Source organism: Centruroides sculpturatus, unplaced genomic scaffold (genome assembly GCF_000671375.1).
Source record: "Centruroides sculpturatus isolate CEXI.00-Female unplaced genomic scaffold, Cexi_2.0 scaffold22, whole genome shotgun sequence".
Classification (NCBI taxonomy): domain Eukaryota; kingdom Metazoa; phylum Arthropoda; class Arachnida; order Scorpiones; family Buthidae; genus Centruroides; species Centruroides sculpturatus.
This window is the reverse complement of record NW_019384323.1, coordinates 385,426-404,589: the sequence shown is the minus strand read 5'-3', so window position 1 is coordinate 404,589 and position 19,164 is coordinate 385,426.

Here is a 19,164-nt window from a genome sequence, read left to right as displayed (position 1 = left end):
GTGCTTCATCAACATTCTACGCTGTACTTAAGAGATCTCTAATGGAGGGTTAACTCTAAATGCGCAGTGAGTTGTTGATTTTTTTGTTTTTAGGCATCAGAATTTGTCATCGAGCTATTCGGACTCGAGTAGCTAATGTTGAAAGTTTAATGGCGGGCCACATAAATTCATTAGACGGGCCGTATGTTGGCCATGCCTGGGCTATTTGGTTGAGGTCCGGACAGGGATGGCCTCCCAAACTTAGTCTTCTATGTAAAAAGCATGATTGAAAACTGTTCATTTGTGATTAATTCGAACCCAACCTCGTTCCTCTTAGTCCTTATTCATTTAATTAAGAATGTAGCATGTGTTTAAATATACGTATAAATTATATAAAATATTGGCTTTTAAACGTTTTTTAATTTTTTAAATAATGACGTAACACTCTGTAAATAAAATAAGATCTTATCCAAGGCCCCCGACTTTAAAGGGCCTCAAACAGAAATAATTTCGAAAGTCTCCAGATGTGCCAATCCATTATCGATTTTAAAGTAACTTATAATCATCATCATTAAAATGTGTTCGACCTCTTAATGCTTCTCTAAAAACGCTTATTTAATAATTAATAAGATTCATTAACTTAAATTTACAATTAATATTGCATTAGACAGACAGAAGTAAGCCTTAAATATAGGCCTACTTCTAAGCACGCGCCAACTCTACGCTAGAGCTGCATAAAATTTTATTTTTCGTTTTAATCAAAACTGCGCTTTTTCTAAGAAATTGCCACAAAATTAAGTATATTGACGCAAATTTCTAAGAAAAACAATTATTTTAACATGTAAAGTGCATTTTTAATGACTCGTAGGCCATTTAGATTAATTCTAACGTAATAATTAGCGTATAAACTGCCTGTAAATACAAAATATGGCTAACATTTCTATAATTTACACTCCAAATATACGTATAAAGTGCCTCTAATTTATGTCACAATTTAAATATTTGGAAGAAAATGAATATTTAAATGTATCCCATTAAACATTTAGAGAATGTAATGTAAAAAATATTTAAACTTATCTACGAATATCTAACCAATTACTAAGAGGACATTACAGGATGTGCAATTTTGAATATCTGATTATGCAAATTCAAATTATTGCCTTTCTAAACTACAGACGACTACTATCTGCGGTACATCCGGTACTTACGAAGCTGCCAGTCATGACAGATGACAATTACCATTTTCAGAAAGCGATTGACAGTACATTGTTATTTTCGCTAGGTGTGGGAACATCCACTTTTATAGATTTACTCTGCATAATGATCATTTTTTCAACTTGTTTACATTCTACTTTACTCCATAAAGTTTCTAATTTAAAGGTAACACCTGCCCGAATACTCCTAACTTAACACCAACAAGGGATGGCAACTATTACGTATTTCTTTACGTTTATCCTCAGTTTTGTGCAACTTTTTAAATAGAATTTAATGAGGAAAAAATATACTTTTCGCCAGAAAAAGTTCATTTTTTAGCTAGATAAAAGAAGGGGGTCAATGTGAAAGGGGAAAAATTAATTAGGGATGTTGTAAAGTAATACGGTCCTTGACACGATTAATATAATAAAGATACACCTTAATCTATAATTATAGTTGAATTGAAATATGATAAAGCTAATTTTGTATAGGACTAGGTTTTTTTTTAGGAAAAATGAAGGAAATGTCACCCGGTAGGAAGGATCTGGATGTAGGATCTTGCCTGACATTACAGTTTTATGCATTGAAAATATACTTTTTGCAAGAGAAATAGTGTAAGAAATTTATGTAGTTGACTGTACTGAAAATTAGTTTAATATTTGACTTATTAAATAGGCATATTTCGTTAAATATTCGTTCAAAATCCTATAAAAATAATTATTTAAAATCCGGAAACTTCTCATTTAAAATAGAAAATCCTTAGAACTTAAGCTCATTAAAATTTCTTTCTAAAATCATAAAATATTCGTTTACAACCCCAAATCTTTCAATTTAACATCATTTTAAATCCAGTTAAATAAAATTTAATTTTAAAAGTCTAAAGATATTTATTTATAATCTTATGTGGTAAAAATTTTAAATAAATTAAAAATCCTGATTTTAAGCTTACAAATAGCTCTTTTCTAATTACTGCATCCTGTTAATACTTTACTAATTTTAAAATTTAATATAATATAATAATAAAATATCAAGTGATTAATTTTACCCATATTATAATTTCACTATAATGTTTAATAGAGTAGCAATAACAGCGCAATACAAAATACGATTCTACGTTATAATCCAATTAAGGTTTACCATTAAATTGCTAACTATGGTACAATTTATTTAATTGGCTATTGGCTTAATAATAATAATACACAATTAGTAATCAGGTTAGATATAATGTTAATTATTAATACTTTTATTAAATATATAATAAGCAATATAATAATGAAACGTCTGGAGACCCTCTTCTTTCTTTAATTCTTTTAATGGATTACGGCTTTTAAAATTAGAAAAATTAAAGTAAATAAAAATATTTTTACAATTTAATTGTATTTTTAATTATAACGACGATTTTACTAGAAGATTTGCTAAAATAAACGAATTGTTAATTGATAAACTTGGAAAATTCATTAAAAACTGTTAGAAAAAGATATATTTAAAATCGAATAAATGATGATTCCAGTTGCAACAAACTGTCTTCGATTTTTAATTTTTTTAAATATATTTCTTCAGTAAATAAACGAGAAATGAAAGCAATTAAAATTCTTATTAATTGAACTTTAAAAATATAATTAAAATGAGCATTAAAAGGGTGTTTTTAAGCAATGAGTACAGAATTTATACGGAAGAAAACAATAATAACATTAATTTAGCATAAAATATATATTTTAGAAAAAATAATTAAATAATAATAGAAATGGAGCGATGCGACAGACGCCAAATTAATTTAAAGAAATTTCGGGCCCTTGGAAAGTCAGTTCATTTCTATGCCTAGGCAAATTCACCGACCCCCTCGGATCCAGGCCTTAGACAATTGCCTAGTTTGCCCGAGTGGGTCTAGTTCCAAACGGAACAGCCATTCGGTCACTAATTAGCCACAGAATCCGTCCGACAGACGAAAAGTACGGAAGAAAGAATAAAAGATAATCGCGAAATTAAAATCGGAGGCGTTAAAAATTTTTAGGGATTTAAAAAGCTTTAACCGTTGCGTAAACTTAAGAAGAATATAAGAAGATACCCTGTCCGGACGAGTCCACACGGTGAAAGAGAGGAANCTTTCAATCACCATAACAGTGTATTTCTATTAATAGGACTTATCATACTAGTGTATAAGATTACAGCAACACAGTCACACAGATTAAAATTGTTTTATTTACAATTACCAGGTAATTGTAAATAAAACAATTTTAATCTGTGTGACTGTGTTGCTGTAATCTTATACACTAGTATGATAAGTCCTATTAATAGAAATACACTGTTATGGTGATTGAAAGAATAACTTGTTTAAATCAAGGACATTGATGCATATTAATTAAATTTTGATTGTATTCGATGCGGATTAAGACAATTTTTAACAATTAATTGTCTACGTATTTCTATATCTTATTCTAATGCTTTTCAACCTTACATAATGACAAATTTAAGTCAATATAGGCCTATCTTATGTAGTTTGATAGAATTTGCTTTAATTAAACGTTTTAATTGTCCACATTTCCAAGAAACAAGAAGAAAAAGAGTATAATTATATTCACATTTTTCTACCTTAATACATCCAAATGCGCGTAGTTATATTAAATCATTATTACTTTAAAGGTTAATTTTTGTCGTTTATTTAGAAAAATCTATATTCCGTCCCGGTAGAATTTTATAAAATTTTGGAAGAAATTTTGAACTTTTTATAGCAAACGGTTTCGAAGTCGACTGTAATTAATTTATTTAAATCACGCTGACATTTTAATTTCGAATTTCAGCGATTTAAAATTATTTTTAAGGTATACCGATGGCTTAAAATTGTTATAAATGTATTATAACAACTGGCAAGGTTTCGGCCTTTTCGGAAAAACCGATAAGACGGCCAATTGCGTGGTAATGTCGACCGGAACGGATACCGAAACGAGCAAATTTATAAGAAAATATTGGTAAAAATTGAAAATATAAATAAAAATATCCGAATGCGTAATTGTTAGTTATAGAAAAACGTCAGAATTTAACCAAAATAGCGCATCGATTATACAGATAATTACTAAAGAATTCGATTGAATCGAATGTAAAGTGGAAAAAGGCGTAAAATAAATAAGGCATTTTGTAATAAATGCGAAAGGTCAGAAAAAATCATAATCCAGTTATCTTCGTCTCTCTCTCTCTCTCTCTCTCGTAGGGGCGAAAGAGAATTTTTATAAAAATATTTAAATCAATTATAAGTGTTTGTAGTAGTAAATAAATTTATAATAAAGGAGACGTATTACTATCATTTAAAGTTTTTAAGAGTTTTTATAAAGTGTACGGTAGTTTTCTGTTTTGTCGTAGTATAGGTAAGCCTAAAGTAGTTAGCGGTTTCCGAAGTTCCGGTTGTCCCGCGATAATTGGAGATTATCTTGACGGGAAAACTTCTTTTTAAAGGAGAATCGCAACAGAAATTCACTCGGGTTCTTTTCGGTTGACGTTTACAATATCTTTAATTAACGAAAAAGACTGCACTAAAACCTGCGTTGTTAATTTATAAAACGTGTACGAGCTGGAGAATAAAAACCAACGATATTATAAGCTATATAACTGCGTGAAATGATGTCTAAAAGTTAACGCTTCGTATACCATCAAAAGCAGAAAGTGAGAAAAGGGGTAAAAATAAGGGCAAAACTTAAAAGCGAAAAATTTTTTCTTCACATTTTTATTATTGCCCGATTTCTCTGGATGTTAAATTTTTGTTTAATTTTGATAACGGTGACCAATAAACAGTTGTCTTATATCTTTAAAAATCGGTCACTTATTTTATATCCGCGAAAATAATTCGCGGATTTTAATTTTGGTTAAACTAAAGTCACGCCTCGGAGCGAAATCAGTATACGAGTCTTCGTTTGGTGGTTAGGGGCGATACGGGTGCCGGATGACCTACAATGCAGCCTACCGGCCTAGAAATTAGAAAAAAGTAAAGCAATTTTACCGTTTGAGTCGCGTATCGTAACTTATAATTAATTCTACGGCTACGGTTACATCCTTATCGTGTGATAAAATTATGTAGGCGAGCCCCAATCTTCTGTGCCTAGGACCCGGCAAGGTGTCGATCCTCCTCCCAGCCACATCGTCCTCCATTTAATACAGAGAGAACGAGTGATAAGAATGACATTGTCATCCGAATTATCTTAAAAAGCGACGAGTACTGTATATACAGCCTATATATACTCGTGGCTTTTTCCATTCAAAATAAATTGACCGATCAATTTAATATTTTTCGCAGTTCTAAGCATTTATGGGATGTTTTAATGAGGAATATTTGTTTTAAAATCTAGTTTCATATTTTCTACAGTAGGATATTTATTTATCTGTATAGTAATTTTATTTCCTTTAAATTTTTTTGTTGTGGGCCTAAACTGTAACTTGGCTTCCATAGTTTACTTTACGAACATTTGTGTAATTTGTTTTATATAATTGTGAATTTATAAATTTGTAAAAAGCTGTTATAAACAATGAAATTAAATCTTTGTTTTTCACATTTTAGTAAGCATTTATTTTACGCAACTTCAATAATAATGTTAGTGTCGAAACATTATTAATAGCGTAATGTTTCTTTCGTAACCTCATGAATAACAGGCTAATATCATCTTTAACATTAGAAAATAATTCTACATTATTTTCCAATTTTATACTAAAATTACTTTTAAAAAACGTATCTCTAATAATTTAATATATAATTAGACAGGATGACCTAGAAGTCGGTTAATTATTGTAAAGACCGAGTCGAGCTTTTATTACTTAAAAACGCTACAAAAAATTGTGGAATCGATGGCAAAATCGTGGTTAACAGACCTTTGGGTCACCTGCATATTATGTAATGCCGTACGACTGATTCTTTCCTGATGTTGGCCTTTATGCTTCGTATAAAGCATTATCTATGTAAGCTAATTCAGTTTATTTTTCGCTCGTAACATTTGTTGCTTTTAGGATTATTTCGATATAATTTTCAATTTAACACTGTAAATTATGCATTGGGAATGCATCTCGTATTTATGCCGTGTAAATACTGTAACTGCAACAGTATGTATAGTTAGATGTTTAGCTGATATGAGGGTTTAATAATCGGCGTAGGCCCTTTATATTTATAAACGGAAAATATGAATAACTCGCGTAAAGAGGGAAAGGAATTATACTGTAATCTATCTATTTAATTTAACTTAAAAAACGTAATTTATTCGATAATAAAGAGATATGCAAAGAAGCAAAATCAATTATTTGAATTAATTACGTAAATATTGTTCTCCGTTTATTTTTTCTAATTTTTTAATCATTATTTCTATTTGGAAGTATCTAAACGTTTAGTGATTAATTACATAGAGTTATAATAAAATTCGGAATTTAGAACTTGATTTTAAAGCTATTTATGATATAAATAACCTAAAAATATATTTGCCAAATAATTTTTCTGCCATTATTTTTAATATTTAACTCTTAAACTTACGGAATAATTGAAGAATAAACGATTTAACATGACGATAAAGTTAAATTGCCATGAGTAATATCTGATATCCTAATCGCTTCCTTTAATGATTCAATTCGATCTTCCTTTTTTCATTTGTAATAAATAAGTTAAGTTCAGGCAAGTTAAAAATATAAAAGTTCTCAAATTTTATTTGTTTACAAAGAAGTTGGTATAAGGCTCTATGTAGAGAAAATACCCTTTAACACTCCATTAATAATGTACGAATGACAATAAAAATGTCAGAAATAACGTCCCGTTAATCAAATTTATATTCAAATCAGCCTAAAAATTAGCAATTTCAAATTGGAAAAGTGTTTTGGAACAAAATAAACTTCAATGTTTCTGATACAAAATAATTATAGAAAGACGTCAAATTTTGGTGTTTTTTAACAGAGAACGATTCTTTGCGTTGCTCTTAATTACCAAAACCTCACTTTTTCTGCCACGGAAGACTTTCTGTCTTCTCTGACTCGTTAATTAGGCCCTACACATTTTTGTATGTAAGATGATTTGTTTATATGACAGTTCTTCTGCCTTTTAGAAAATAAACGGTTTATAGTATCATTTTTAACGACAAAAAGTAATTGAATATATAATAAAAAGTTTTATAACTCTTCTTTTATCACTTATTTATTAAATCGTATAATTATTTTTCAATAGAGAGGCTTTTATTTATTCTATATTTTCGAAAAAATATGCAATTTTCAGAAGGGCATAATTACAAAATGTTGCAAATATAGGCTAGAAAATATTTCTAAAATTTTTCTTAATTTGCATAAAACGTTATTAAAAATCTGAATAAAATACAATTTTTTGCGAAAATTCCTGATAAATAGTTCAAAATTGCTACAGTGTCAAATGATTATACTCAAATTATTAATGAATATAATTAAAAAGGATTAATTTTATTAAGCGGCAGCAAAGAGAAACAATATTCTCTTTTTCTTATACGAATTTAAAATATAAAAAAATGGTTTCGGCTACTAAGAGAGAAAATTGAGACGTATAATTAAGAAAATAAGGATAAAAATTAATATTTAAAAGATAAATATTATTATAATATTGTTAAAGAAGTTTAAAACGATTAATGTACTGTAGAAAGTATAGGAATGATTCTTCCATATATGCTCGTGGCAAGAACGTGTGATTGGCTCCATTCATAAATTATAAAGTTTTTTTATGAAATTATGTAACAATTATGAAAGAAAATATTTGTGAAAAACTGTAAATAAAAATAAAACGAATAGAAAATGACATCCACCTCCTACCGTCTGGTATTTTTCAATTTCTCTTTTATTTTAATTGTAATTAAAATGACACCGAATGTAATGTTTTTGCTCGAGAAAATAAATATTGATAAATTATCAACACTTTTGATTAATATTTTTAAAATGAATACAAAATAATTAAAACTTTTTCCAATTAAGTTTTAATTACGTTCTTTTGTATTTGGAAAAGGTGTAAAATTTTAAAAAAATTTAATTTAGTTTATTTTATTTCTATAAATATTTCCTAAAATAGGTAAAAATTTTAATGTCTATTTTAACTTGACATATTTTAGGAATAATATAAGAATAAGTTATGTTATCCCTGAAAAAGTAATATCAAACCAAAGAAAAAATATTATTTTTATTTCTTTTACGGAAAAATCCCTAAATAAATAAGGAATTTTAAATATTTCCTATTTATCTTTATCCTTTCATTTCTTCAAAAGACTTGATAAAATAAATAAACAAATTAAATCCCTTGTATAATGTTGATATAAAAAGTGTCTGAATAATTTTAATTTTCATGCATCGAAAAAGACGATAAAATATCGATAGAGTCTTTAAGCTACGAGAATTCGTCTATGGATAGTTTCAGAAGCAATTTATAGAAATTTACCTTGGATATTTGGAGATGTGATGAAATTTTGCCTGTCGTCCAGCACTCGGAGAATAAGAAGAATATTTTCTCAAATTCCTCTCCCAAAAAATGGTTTTCAAAGCGTCACTTACCTGAATTTTCTTTTAATTTTGTTTAATATCTGGAAAATAAATAGTTCTAGCGTATTCTATACGAAAGACAATGCTACTCCCGAAGAAAATGAAACTGGCACCACGCTATTTATTTACGAGTTCTTCCAAGAGATGCTGTCAATTAATTGTCAAAATCAATAGAAAGAATAGAGGAGACGTATGTTGTAACGTGTCTGACACTTCTTCCTTTCAAGAAATTCAATATTTAACTCAAAAATATTCGACAAATATGGAATTTTAATCTCACACACCGCAATTTAGTTTATTATTACGAAAGCTCCGTATGTTTAATATTAATTACCGTCATTTGTATGCTTATTTAGCTTCAATTTATTTCTGCTGAACGTGTTCCACACAAGAGTTATTTAGTTGCTGGATCATATTATAATTTTGTTTATCTGCCAAGTCATCTTATTATAACGCTATTTAACTACCAAGTCTACTTCAATAAGGGAATATTTAGCTGCCGAGTCTACTTGTAAACAGATTATTCGTCTATTTTCTTCGTCGATATTTTTCGGTTTTTTAAGAAGTTAAAAGTAAAATTTAAAGTTTGAAGAGTTTATAAATAAATAATTACAGTTTTGCAATATTTTATGAAGAAAAAAATGATGAGAAGCGCATTATAAATAGGTTTAAAGTAAATTGCTAACTGGAGTGTAGTACAGATTGAAAAATTAAATAACTTTATCTTAATTTTAAATTTAATTAATAATTAATACAAAAAAACTCAGAGAAATTTTGAAAAATGGTGGAAAATAAGCTAAAATCTTTCGAGAAAATCGATTTTTTTAGTCATTTACTCAAAGGATAATAATTCTACTACATGCATTTTTTACATCATCATCGTTAAAAGGTTATATTTAATATTAAATCATCCATAAATTTAAGAATTCCAGTATGTATACAGGCTATATTTAACCAGGATATTATCGTAAATCTTTAAATATTATAAAAATCATTCCTGGTTAAATATGGGTTGCCTAAAAATATGGGTTGCACTGTATATTGTGTTTCAAATAGGCTGAACTTGCGAATATAATTCTTAAATTGTGGAACGAACTTTTTACAAAATTTGTAAAAATATGACTATAAGACAGAAATTTTGTTTTAATAACTACGTGGACCTAAATTCAGTTAACCATTTGGTTTTTAAGGCCATCCTGTGGTATAAATGAAGTTACTAAAAATAGTTTTACTTTTAGTAATTTTTCTATAAGATAAATGCATTATTTGTTATAAATTAGTCTATAAAGGATAAGTTTATTTTTCTTTAGTAGAATCAGGATAAGAGATTTACAAATGATATACAAGTCCTGAAAGATAAAAGGATTTAATTCGATAGAGATATGATTTTGATAACCTCTGCTACAGAATAATAGCCCAAAGGTAAATAGATCTTGGGTACATCAAACCGTATAGGAACTTTAAATAAAAAAATGTAGCATATGTTTGATGTCGATGCAAAGTGACAATCTGGAAAAAAAGTAGAGCCGAACAACGTACAAGGAAAAAGTTTGTTTAAATAATAAATTAGATTCTCTAAGAGTTAAATTAATTTTCAAAATTAAATTACACAAAAATCGATTTTAATTTTAGAACATGATTGATATTAAACTATTTGAAACACTAACTTCTCTTATAACTTAACTTACTAAGCACAGAATAAGCGCGGGAAAAGTATTATGTTTAAGTAAGCGATGAATTTATAGTTTAAAAATGCAAATTTCATATAAAATCTTATGAAGGAATTCATTTATTTAAAATTTAGTTTAATCCAATAGCTCTAAGTTGTTTAATTAATTTTTGGTAGCTTCGTAAAGACTATAAAATTATTACATAGTCATTTTAATTGCAATTAAGACTATTCGAGATGACTTTTTATATGATCTGCTGGCTACGTTGAAGGTTTGCACAGTTTTGATAGTAGATCTAAGCGCAAAATGAAACTTCTTACAAGTTAAGATGACTCGAACAAATCAATTAACATAATGTAGCCTAGTTGTTTGTTTCGTGCATATAGAGACCTAACAGGGATAAATTATCTAGGCTATTCTCAAGTATGATCTATTTGAAGACGATATAGATCTAAATTCTTACAACACGAAGCGTATTCAATTAAAAATGACCGCCCTACATACTTATTGAACAGGACGTAAGATCGAATAGATTACTTTTAATCCGGTTATTGTCTTGGATTACATAAAAATGAAGAAAATGTAGGAAAAAATACAAAAACACGCACCAAAATTCAGCGCAGTTTTGTTCCAAAGCTCAATAACTACTGCGATAGAATGGATAATAAATAAACAGATCAAAGAGCTAAGCTTAAGTACAAGATATATCTTATACCCGCCTTCTATATAATCTTTATTTATCAATCTCTTATTTAAAGTGAAGTATCGACTTAAAAATTAAACTTAAACGCTTTTATATAAATAATAACGATAAAAAAATATGGAAAAATTGGTAAAGCTTGATAAATGTAAGATATCGGAAAGAATCAACTTTATTTTTAAGTGAATAGCGATGATTAAACACGCAAAAAACTTGCTCGAGTAAAGGGTAGAAGCAAAACGAATGGAAACGTCACGCAACTCGCTTGAACTTGACAACCTGTCACTTATTGGTTCCGTCTTAGCCACGCCTATTCTAACACGTAACCAATAGTAGATTTTTATCCATCATTCAGTTAAAGCGCGTTACGCCCACCTGTCTGACTCCGCAGGTGACTGTTGTTCTTCCTTTTTTCGTTTTTCTTTCCCAATTCCTTTTTGCTCTGAGAAATATTTATTTCGACTTAAAGTTTTTCCTTCCATTTGACAAAACTTTTAACTTAAAATTACAACATTCTTCATTTTTTAAAATTCATTTTCAACCGTAGACTATGCGCAAATTTTTTTATCTTCTAAAAATTAATTATAACTACTGATTTTTAATTAAAAATGTTGCTATTTGCATAATACTGTATTGTTTTATACATATAATAATTTATGCGACATTTTTTAAAGTATTGTGTGTTACATTAAAGGTTCTAATGGCTGTTTTACAGTAAATAAACAATGGACTATTTTCCTTAGCAAAATAACAAATATTTAAATTATTATCAGAGAAAAATTTATGTGAAATTAGAGTTCTTTATGTATTTTTATTATTTGTGGTGTTTAAATAATGTATTTAAAATATGTACAGTACTGTACAGCACAAAGTTTGATAGCTCTGTAAATGTGTTTACTAAAATTATAGTAAATAATTGAATGACATCAGTTATAATCTACGTAAAACACAATTGGAAGGTTCTACAAGAATATATAGATTGTTGAATACAGTATGTCCTCAATATATACATATTCGAAAGAACAACGATTTCTCTTAACTTATAGAATACTAGCGCAGTTGGAGTGTAGAAAATATTTATTCTCAAGATACTACGTAGCCTATGTATACATTACAGTACTTGACACCCTCCCAAAAAATCTAAGTGTCTTCGAAATTATCTTAAATTTTGGTCTGGGGATTATCTGATCTTCAAATAAATAAAACATTGAGAAGAGATAAAGAGTTTTAAATTATAATAAATCTAGATGTATTATAATAATATTATAAATGCTAGCATTATACCATGCGCCATGCCAATATAGTACTAGTACTATTCGTAGTATATTATAAATAAACAATATTATAATAAATACAAAGACGTATTATACCTTAGTACAATACATCTTTGTATTTATAACAGCCTACCTGAATGAGGCGTTATAACTTCAAACGTATCTTTTATAAGCTATAATAAACCTTAACTTTGAAATGAAGCATCTTTCTGTACCCGAATCTTGAATAATTTCTGAAATTTAAATAGGCTTTATCAGGAAATATTCTTATAAAGCTTATAAATTGTGCGAAAGGTCTTAAATAATTAACATATAGAAAGCACAATTAACCTATTGATATAATTTTCAGCCCTTATATCTAATGATTCTCGTCATCCATTTTACACGATACGTAACTTTACAGTACGTGTGTTATAAATATGTCATAGATCTATATGATATATATATCTTGGTACTATGCTAATGTTATTTAAGTCTATACGACATAATTTTAAATCATCCTATTTAGACTATGTTATAGATCATATCGTATCCATAAATTACTAGTTTTAGAATCTATAATCTGGAAAAAAGGAAATTCTGGTGTTACGTAAACAAAGGCCTACGAACTTTTATTGTTTGGATGTTGGAAATCAGCTCGAGTTTTGTGTTAAAACACACATTTATTATCAAGCAGGCTAGCAGCTGCGAATACCTGTAGCTAAGTGTTAGCTTATTAATAATGTGCAATATTTGAATAACACACGTCTACATGTTTTATAAATTACATAAATAATTTATAAATAAATATGAGTATAAATTTTACTCTAGGATAAGTTTGTGATGGAGACATTGTATCTAACTATTTAACACTTGTAGAATATATCAATAATGAGAGCCTTTTTTAGACTTAAGAGAACTTGTAGGTCTGTAATAGTCTACGTATTCCTTTATTATTAGATAAATATATAACTGTATTCATATAATGTCTTCAATATCTTCTGCATGTTGTTATATCACTATCTGAAATGTAATACAATAAGGACTTACAAAAGTATTTAAAATATAATCATAATTCTACTTTGGCCTCTCAGAAATTGAGAAGAGAACGGATCGATTAACGTTTTGCGAGGCTCCGGCCAAATGATCCCGCTAGTCTCCTCGCGATAAGATCTGGATAAAGTTGTAGAAATATTTTGAAATAATTTGCATAAATTATATTAAAATTAAATATTTGGATTTTGTTTTGGAGGAAGCAAAACGATTCGAATTGTTCTGTACTAAAGCAAAATAATATTAATGTTGCTTCAACATCATTGTATTTCGAATTTCTGACAGACCTATTGAAAGTGCAGTAACGAAATTCGCTTCTGGTTTCTTTGCCATTTCATTCTAAACTTTTGAAAATACGTGTTTAACTCTCGAAGTTTCTTCGTAAACAAATTTTTCCGGGTGAAAGTCTACGAAGGTACGTGTGAAAAAATACAGTTTTAATAATAATTGCTACTTGGATGATGTAGAATTACTTTTTAAGAATGGTAAAAAGGGTTATTGCATGATTAATTGGCGCTTTAATCATTAAAAAAATCATTAAAAGTTAGCAAAAGTTGACTGAAATGGCATTTATTTAGGGGATAAATAAGAGAACTATAGATGTTCCATTGTTTTATCCTAAACGATGGAGCGGGCATTGTAAGGAAAAAATTATATTCTTTCTGCTTTCTTGTATATTATGCCAATTACTATAAAAAATTTCTAAGAAGAATATTGTGACTGTAATTGTTTTATTATTGAGGTTAAAGTGACTGGCATATAGGATATTGCATATTGCATATGAGGAAATAGAAACAACATTAAAGAAATGATACGATCGAATTTGAAACTTAGCCTTAATTAATCTTTTGTTACCTATATTTAAAGAAATATACGGCTTTAAAAAACGCTGTAATAGCTTCACAATTCTTAAGTAATACAAGAAACATAATAATTATTTATATATTAAACAATTATTTTTATTGTAAATACATATATTATCATAATAAAATAAAAAGTATATGTTGCATTGACTTTATTAACCTCGTCGAGTAGAAATTTCTTTTAAATGATTATAATAATTTTAAATTTTGTTTGGATACAGATAAGTGTAAGCAGGCTGGGAGAAGCGAATGGGTCCTATGAAATCTCCTTTCTGAAAGACAAAAACCAGAGAATAAAATCGATATAAAGTATAAAAGTTACATTTTTTAACACTCATTAAAACAAATCTTATATCATTTTTGTGTCGTGTTTTTTATATAAAATACTAAATTTTGAGAGTTCCCTACATTTGGATCTGAATGTAAGAACGTATCTCTACGAAATATCCCAATTATCTCGAGTTATCTCAAAGAACGAAAAATCCTTAAAATATACTTCAAATTTAGATTAGAGTATTAAAACTTTAAAGAGGTGTAACTTAAAGCCTTTCAAACCCTCCTTTTTTTTTTAATAATATTTACAAGTTTGGAGGAGGACACAAAAAATGCAGTTTAAATAAAAACGATAAGAACGAACTTGCGTAATTCTCGTTTCTCCTTCTCTCTCTCTCTAAGGAACGGCACTCATTTCTTTCCATAATGCAGTATAACTTAATACGCAAAAATCCTAATTTAATTTAATTTTTAAAAGGATTGTATACATTACAGAACTATCTTCTAGAATAGGACTACATTCAAGAAGAAAAAATAAATCTCGACTGTAATTTTTCACACATCAATTTTTATCAATTTATTTCCTAAATCCATCAAAGAATCAAAGTAAAAATAAATAAAGAAATTCGAAAAGTTATTATTCAATTCCCTTACGAAACTTAATATTAAATTAACTGTCAAGAAGGATAAAACTGATGTGTAATTTGTATTTATGTTAATGATGTTTCTTTTATACTTCCGTTTTATTGCGACTTGTTATTTAATACTCATCCATCAATGTTCGTTCTTAATATCGATTTGCTTACGTGCGTTTCCATCGGTTCCTGTAATTTATAATTGCATTATTTCTTTCTTAATTTACATTTAAAATTCTTATCTTAACACATCGTAAAACACTAGATTTTTCCCCAATAATAAATTATTTTTTCTAATAATATAATATACATTTTTCCCTATAAAAAATATGTGTACAGATAGATAAGGAGGCGTAGCCAGGGCACTAGATAAGCAGTTGAGCTTCGGTATTGTCGATAGAAATGCGCCCTGGCCAGGGACAAATTTAAATTTGTTGCCAATTTAAGCTGTACAAATTTGCCTGCACTAAGTAGTAATAAAGACTCGAGATCCTAAACTGTATCTTTATATCGTCAGGCATGGTGTAAATCCTTGTTATAACTTAAAGTTATTCATTTTCGGAAGTTTAATTATAAATATTTTAGTTAAAATTATTAATAATTTCTTAAACTGGCGGATTTTAGTGCCCCGTAATTATTTTGTGGTATATAACGAACTTTCCTTATTGGTTGCGATTGAATAGACCTAATTAAAAAAATATTTAAAAAAAATTTTACCTCTCTTGTCAACTTACAAGGAAACTTTTGAGATTCTGCTGCCGTTTTATTTTATTTTTCGGTAGTTGTTTGTTAAAGAATTTATTTATTCTTCTTTTACACTAGGGACGGTTAGTTTAATAACGAGAAACGGCTCCACCCCTCTCTCGAGTGTAATTATAAGAATAAGGTGATGCACTGTAAGAGTAGTCGAAAATTGTCCTTATCTAACTTACACTTTATTCAAACCAATAAGATAAGATCTTTTATTTTTTGAAATTCCTAAACATTGTATAGACACCTACGCGTACTGTTAAAGGTTACACGGCGGCCAATTTACATGTTAAGAATATAATTTGAATTTCATCAAATTGAATTTTGTTTATTTTGCGCTCCACCCAACTCATCAATTTAAATGACACACATCAGTTTAAAGTGGTTAAATCTTAAACGGAACCTTACCCAAATATTAATTAATCTATGCTCGAGAGATAAATTTTAATGTGTTTTTAATATGAAGAGGTCAATGGTTCGAGTCGCAATTAAAGTAGGTTTTTTAAAGATTCTTTGGGTGAATTGTACCGGTCAGTACATTAAACAAAGGCTAGAAGTAGCTTCGTTTGCGAAACTCTACCCCTCGGATGCATACGTGCAGTATTTAATGCAGGCCAACAGTGTTTGAGGCGCAGCCCAGGCTGTACGGTGGCCGCTGTAAAGAGATTGCGGTGGAGTCGACTGTGGTATTTTGCTAGGCGAACAAACGTAAAGAAGGTAGGAATTTCTCGGATGGGATGGACGATGGGGAGTTTAAAAAGTATCGGTTTGTGCAAGTTCTACCGAAAAGAGCTTCTGTTGGAATATATTAGAGAAGAGTCGAATGGCATCGATTTTGCAGAGATAATAAAAGAACAGTTGGAAATAAGACAAGAAAACGAATCACCGTTTCCTATTCCTTGGATATTCAGCCCGTTTAGCCAGATTGGGTTGGCTATTCCCCGGAGATGCACACAATTCCATTGCCATCGATTCCTGTGCAGCAGATTTATTTAAATCGGATGGTTGTTCGCATCGAACATGTGTTCAAAATTGTTTCCGACATGTTCGCTGGTTTCTCTAAGAATTAACCTTTGTGTATCGTTGTAGCGTGTTTTCACGGAAGACACTCTTCTTTCTAGATTGCTTCTTCTTTGCAATTGCAATTATTTTCCGACTAGGGACGGACTCTCTCTCTATTTTTCTTTTTTCTTCCTCGGATGTACTTTTAAGTCTATTAAAAATCACTTTATAAGATTTATATTCCTTTTAGAACGGTTTTTTTAATAAAAAAAAGCAAGCTATGGTATCGGCGAAGGGATAAAAACATCAAATCCATTAATCATAATTCGCTATGCTTAATATGCGGGATACTTAAATACTGTACCCTTAATTTACAGGCATTCTTGCCCGCACAAAATGGCGTGTAATTCAAATATTTGTAGTGTAAGGAACATGGAGAATAAAGCTTGATTTTTGTGCTTAAATTAATGTTCGTAATGCTTTATCGGCTACTGACAAACGGAATTACTGTAAGTATGTAGTTTGTACACTTAGGTTATTTTTATAGGGTTACGGGAATATCGAGTATGGCTTGGCATTAATTAATGTAATTGTATGCCGATGCTTGAAAAGTAACTTAAGACTCGTTCACATTAAAACGTTTACCTTCATTGACTTCTTTTTCTTCATTATAAACTATTTTGTTTATATTTCCAATATAAAATATTTGTCTTTACAAGTTGCGAAGCTTAAAAATTAAAAGTATTATTAGACTATATAATACGATGCCGGTTCGGCTGATAAGTAAGTTGAAAAGACCTAATACTTTGACATAGAGTTTTGATTTAATTATTATATCATTTTATATAATATAAGATGGATTTATAAGTCGAATTTTGTCATTTTCAAGTATAGAATGAAGTTTCTATACTTGAAAATGACAAAATTCGACTTATAAATCCATCTTATATTATATAAAATGATATAATATAATTTCTGTTCCAATTCTGTAGGGATGGCCTAGGATAAGGCGCGTGTCTGCCACTTTGAAAGGCCGAGATCGAATCGAGTGGGGTTCTCGAGAATCGAAACAGTCTTCTGGTTCCGTTCTTCCCCGGACGCTCCATTGCCGGCCTGGTCGAACTTACGGTAAGCACGAATGAAGGATTCTTGGCCAATATAGAAAGGCCAGACCCGCGATATGCACTAAAAAGTGCCGATTGTGCCTAGTCGAGCCTATAATTAAATAAACAAGAGCCACATTAGTGTCGATAGTAGCCTAAGCCCGATCGATTCAGTGACGAGCGGGAATAAAAACTCTCTGCGCTTCCAGTGGGCCCACCCGAACCTATAATGAACACGAATAAAGGCCCTCTCGGTATTGTATCTACGGAGCACGAGTCTTTGAAAAAAATTGAATAAAATATTAACATCCGTTGGGCATACAAAGGCTCCCGAAAAGGATCAAAAGCCCAATTTCTACATAAAATTAAACTAGCCATAAAATGGAAGTTTTTTTTTATTAAATAATGATCTTTTCTTTTAAATATTTATAGAAATGTTAAAACTCGAGATTTTATTATTATAAAAAAATGACTAGACTTATTCATGCTGACTGTTCAATTAAAATTTCTAAAAAAATAATAATAACTCAGTATAATAGATCTATTGTCGTTTCGTAATTTTGCTAATGACGCTTATTAAATTTTAATTGTCGTCATCAGAATCTTATTTAGGGTGGAATGTACGGTAAATTAATATTAAATTATTGACATCAATTTAACATAATATATCTTCGAATTGCATGTTACTTACAGACGTTAACATAGACTTGGTGTTAATTGTTTACGCAACTTACGAGCAAAATTTTTTATATTAAAACGAAGAATTTTAATTTATATAAATTCATTAGAACGTTGTTAAGAATTAATATAGATTTTTAGGAAAACTTTTAAGCATATTTAAATGAATTGCGCTTACCTTTATACACTTAACTCTGGAAATACATTAGATCCTCGTTAGGGAATTTAACTAGAAACGCTTTAAATATGGAATTAAACACAAAAGAAAAAATTAAAAAATGAGTAAAAATGGAAAGAAAATTTATTTTATTTAAGTTTTGTCTTTTATTTCTTCCGAGAAGACTGATTAATCTTCTTCATCTCGACAATTTACTTTAAAATTCCGATGAGAAAGAGATTCGATTAATCGTTTGAGAACAACTCTGTAAAGAAATTCATCTCAACAATCGATATAAAGATTTTTACAAAGAATAAGATAATTTCAAAAAAGGCTCTTGGTTTAAAA